The sequence below is a fragment of the Brachypodium distachyon genome, chromosome 1, assembly GCF_000005505.3.
Source record: "Brachypodium distachyon strain Bd21 chromosome 1, Brachypodium_distachyon_v3.0, whole genome shotgun sequence".
Classification (NCBI taxonomy): Eukaryota; Viridiplantae; Streptophyta; class Magnoliopsida; order Poales; family Poaceae; genus Brachypodium; species Brachypodium distachyon.
In genome coordinates this window covers 26766345-26771795 of record NC_016131.3, presented here as the reverse complement: position 1 = coordinate 26771795, position 5451 = coordinate 26766345, and positions in this window count along the sequence as shown.

The following is a 5451-nucleotide window of genomic DNA, read 5'->3' as shown; positions in this document are numbered from 1 at the left end:
TAAAAAATTGGGCGGAGGCGGAAAGGAGAAGAAGAGAGATTTTTTAAAACGAAGTGGAGTGTGAACTGCCATGTGGGGTCCAGTCCTTGGCAAGCGCGTTTTGTATACTTCCGAGATGCCAGCTCGACGGCGTGGGGCCATCTTGTCAGCTGCTGGCTGGCTGTTACTACGGCCTGCAGTGACAAGTGTCACTTATCTCGTCCGGTGCTGTGAGAGTTTTGAATACATGCTTCCTCCGATTCATATTAATTGTCTCAAATTTGCTCAAATATAAATGTATATATGTCTAAAAAAACATCTAAATACATGTAATATTTCAAAAATTAATATGGACAAGAGGGAGTAGGAAAGAAGCAAAAAAAAAAGGTTTCCAATGTCAAACTAACGCATAACTCATTTTTGAACTAGGATCGTTTGAATTGCAACTTCAAAATTGTCGAAACCATTCTTTGTCTCAAGATTTTTTTTAAGAAACAAAAGAGTTTGCTTTTCACTAGCCATGAACAAAACCACGTTAACAGAACAACCTTCGTCTTTTATATAAAGAATATAGTACTCCTTCCGGCCGGAGGGAGTAAAACATTTGGGAGAATCGGACGGTAGTCGGGTCTCCTGGTGTAAATGTACGGTCACTTCACCTAAAGATTTTGAGTAAATATCAAGGAACTTCTATAATTGGGTGTTTCCTATTCAAAAACCACAACTTAAAAAAAATTATAACAGAAATACCACTCCAGTACTAATTGGTTATATGAAACCCAAGTCGTGTCACTGAAGCTAGTTGATGGCGGATTTGACAAGTAGGGCCTACAACCCCGTCTCCACATAACAGAAAAGCCTGTTTCTTGGCGGTTGTGCCGTGCAGATTTGGCTTGAACTGGCACAACCCGAGCCTAGCCATGCTCTATAATAAGAAGAATACTGCGAAATTTCTTGTTTACTCCTGCGATGTTATAGGGCATGGATTATTGCAATATTGGTGATTGTGCTTCTCTTCTGAAGAGTGCCTCAACATCACGGGAGTTTGACGATGGTCCTTGGTTTCAATGTTTATAAGGAATCCTAGGAAGCTACATGTGATGTTTAATTTTTTTAGGGTCTTTCATGCATGGCTCTCCTAGTCAATATAGCGGTTTCTGTGTGTGGTGCTTTGAAAAAAAGGCTCTCAAAAAATTCTCAAGAAACTGGTTCGATGGATGAAATATTGTTCGAAATGGGTAAAAAAAAATTCGAACATGTTTGATTGACGTGGCATAAAATGGCTACGGTTTTGACATGGAAGGTGACACAAAGAAAATTGTTGCAGTGGTGTTCTCTGCATGCAGACAATGTGGATACTTTAGAGGCCATCGATCTATCGTGGATGCCATGTCATGCGCCAGTTGAGAGGCAGCAGCTACCAAGTTTAGTGTCCTTGATTTGGGTACAACTTGCAGTAATCACACAACCATGCAAGAGAACGAAATTAAACAAGTTTATCGCTGACAAGTAGTAGTACTTAAACTAGGAATTTGTAACTAGTAATAATCAAGTAGATGAATTGTGTTTGCTTCGTCCAATCAAGCCACGAGACAATGTTTCCTTCAACGCACGCACACACACTCAGCGGTTCATTGTACCTACCTGCTTACCAACCAACCAACTGATCGATCTGGCTTAAGGATGGCCGGTGTGTTTCCTGGCCTCTTGATTGGCACGTGCAAACGAGATTAAAGAATTTACATGTTGCTTGAGTAAGTGCCTGAGTGGAGATGCTAATATAATGGGGTCATTATAACTGGTGCAGTGGTGCTAGCGCCGTGCAAAGCATATGGAGTAGAGTGTAGTACACCAGCTTAATCAGCCTCGAAGCGGCTAGGCAGGCTAAATCCCTATGCCACTGCTACTTTTCAGGTAATCTATAGACAGATGATGGATCATGGATGCCAATAAGCAGAGCAGCGGAGCCAGAAAAAATAGCTTATGTTCGATCGGGTGCCAGAGGATCTTTATCTGAACCCGGCCGTGAACCCTTTTCTTCAGAAACTTTTGCTGTTGCCATGTTTGGGAGCTACATATATATGTGCCTTGATTCGTTCGTGCTAGTTATAACAAACCGAGGCAGAGAATCTAGCAGCTGCTGTGTTCCTCCGCAGGAAGTCCGGCCTGGACCTTGTTCATAATTGATTAAGTACAGTTAGCTGCTTTTATCCTGTAATCGTGTCGCCATTATGCCAACTGATGATAGGTTCTCATCACTGCTAGTTACATGCCATCTTTGACTTTGGGTTAGCTAGAGTTGTACTTTACGAAGAAATTAAGTGTGGCTGCAGCATCTTCACAGGTTTTATAGACATACATGTAACTATAAATCAGAATCTGAATATCCTTAACTAGGCAACTGAACTAGCTAGCTAGGTTCAAAGCAAGAGCTGCCTATCTCCAAATATTATACTTTTTCGGTTTTGCTATTTTCTAGGCGACTGAGAAATAACTATTTCTTAATTGATGCATGATAACAACCTTTTTATTCAATCATTGAGATTCGTGTAAGATTAATGTAGGTCCGATGGATAAGAAAATCTTTGTTGGATGGATACGATTGTCGACTGAGAAATAACTATTTGACTCTATTAGTAACATGTTACACATCCATGGATTTAATTATCACAGCTTTCCCAGATCCTCATAATAACGTCTTTATAAAATGCAGGGGTGCAACTAGTTGCCAATAATCTGCATCCATCCGAACATGCACCGGCCATGGACTTGCAAAGGAGACTTACATTATCCACCCCCAAGCCACTAATGCCTAATGTCCTAGCAAGTACTGTATATATTAAGACAACACTAATTAAGAAGCTGTTCCACTTGCAATATCAAGCAGCTGTTCTAAAAGCATAGTCTACTACTAATGGAGTAGTGGCAACCTGCACAATAATGGTGACACAAGAGGCCAAGCAACCACAATCTAACGTGCTCTGTCAGCTTTGATCCCTGCAGCACCCACGGCCGTTGATCATATTAAAACCAAGACACGCGGCAACTATACACATACTGGGGATGGCATTGCATTGGCGGCCTTTTAGCTAGTTTTATAGTTAATTACATCCTCTATACAACCATAATTATATAATCTAATTGGCTGACAATTCTTCTGCAAAAGTGTAGTACATACAGGCATACAGCTGGGTTAAGTTACATTTTTTTTTAGGAATTGTATATTGTTGTCATTTGTAATCAAGGGGCCCAAGTAGCTTATAATGTAGGGCATCCAACAGCTAGATTTGCCGTTGCCACAAAAGAAGCAGGACAACTAGAGTACCGAGGCGCTTAGCTAAGCCCTACAAGGCTACAAGAGAACCAAATGGTTTTATTTTTTAATTTTCTGTTACTACTTGACCACTACTCGCTTTGCTTTAGACCGCCAGCTATGGACGATGTACATATAGTTGCTTTTGGGAATAGAAAGAATTAAGGCCAAAAAAAGAGCTCAGCATGTGAGCATTGCAGCCGAATTGATGTAAAGAACCTAATTAATTGTTGGTGCATGAACTAGACAATGTGCCCACCCAGCCCACAATAATGATCTCACACTTGCTTGACAAACAATTCCTAATATTTCTAATCACCAATTAGGCCATGTTTGCCTAAAAAAAGGCCGTGTTTGGAATATTTTAGATCAACTAGCAGAGTTTTGTGCTTTGGGCTTAGATTAACCCTTCTGTGACCATGGGCAGTGATGTTGCTCTTTTTTATTTTCTCCCTCCAGTTTCATAAAAGTGACGTTTTGAACATTAGCATGCATGGCCTCCAAAACATAACTTTGACCACTAATTTCTATTGGAGTATGCTTATAAAATCCAATTAAATCTTTCTCAAAAGAAAAATCCAATTAAATCATATGGTATTAAGAAAGTACCTTTTGAGACAAGTTTAGACACAAAAATTTTAGGTATCAATTAAAAATAGGGGGAAATATTTTTGAAGTCCTTGACAGTCAAAGTTTTGTAAGATTGAATTTGTTCATGTCCAAAATGACAACTTTTATGATATTGAAGGACTATTTATTGAGAGGGTTTCCTAGCATTTGTGTCTGAAAGATCCAGAAGAAAGGCAATTAAGTTTGACTAGTCCTCATAAAATTAATAAATGTCAATTACTTTGAATTTATGAAATATATTTGAATGTGCATAATATTTTAATAAAAAAGTTAAACAACAATTAGCAGGAAGCGTTGACCTGTGGGAGGTTGCAATAACAGGTGAACTACCAAAGGGGAAAAAAGTGTAGTTCAAGTGATTATGCATGTAACCACATTTTCATGCATGTATTCATCATGTGACCAACTTGATGTCTTCTCATTGCAAATTTCTTCCCCTTCAAACAAAGTCAACGCCGAAAGTTAAAATGGGCTGTCTATCAATAAGCCTAGACTAGATAGGTTTAATTAAAGAGATGAAAGAAATGACAATACAATCTTATTTCTTAAATCTGGACAGCTATAGCAGTTCTGTGGCAGACCAAAAATAAATAAACAAGCAAAACCACGTAGGCTCCATGTGCAGCTATATATAATGATAGGTTAGATAGTAGCACAGCACTAATTAAGTTTCATGTTAATTAAGTTATTATTGTCAGCACTTAATGGACGCAGTAACTAAAGCTTGGCATCTTAGAACGTGCAAGGTGGTTGGCCATGCTTGGCTTCTCCATAGCTAGCCGAGTGGGCCGGTCTGTTTCTAAAAAAAGCTAGCTAGCCGCGTGGATCAGGCACAGCAGAAAGTTGGAGATGAAATTTATTTATGTCATTATTCAATTAATTACTACTCTTTTGCAAGCGATGCAACTGGAGATGTTAAGTAGCAGTAATTATATAATAATGTACAAAACCCATTCTTTTCCCCCATATTCATGCACTAGATACGAATTCATTTTAACTACAGTACGAAATAGAACTTTATACATACTAGTAGGAGTACATTTCTAGCTTAATTAAGATGATTGGATCTATTTATACGACTAATGATGAATTAATGGAGTCGCCGAAAGCGAGCACCTAGCTAGCTGTGTGGTACTCCGTGACATGCCATTGCCAAGACCACAGGGGAAATAATGGATTAGTCTAGCTTATCTGAACAACCTGGCTTAGTCTTTAAAAATCAGCACAAATCACCCGGAAAGCAAAAAACACTCAGCATTTACAGCTGCGTGCAGCGTGCCTACACATCATCAGAGCTGTGTATATATATTCAGAACAATAATATGGAACGGTTCTAGAAAGGAAAAAGAAAATCTCAGAAACAATACACGTTGACAAGGTGCATGCGTAAATAATTGGACGGCCTGAATGTAAATCCAGAAAAGCCATGACTCTTCTAAATTTCAGCCAAAAATAACCCTAGCTAGCGCACAAACTTTAACCAAATCTAACACCTTTGCTCAACGCCAATTTCTATGGTACATTGAATG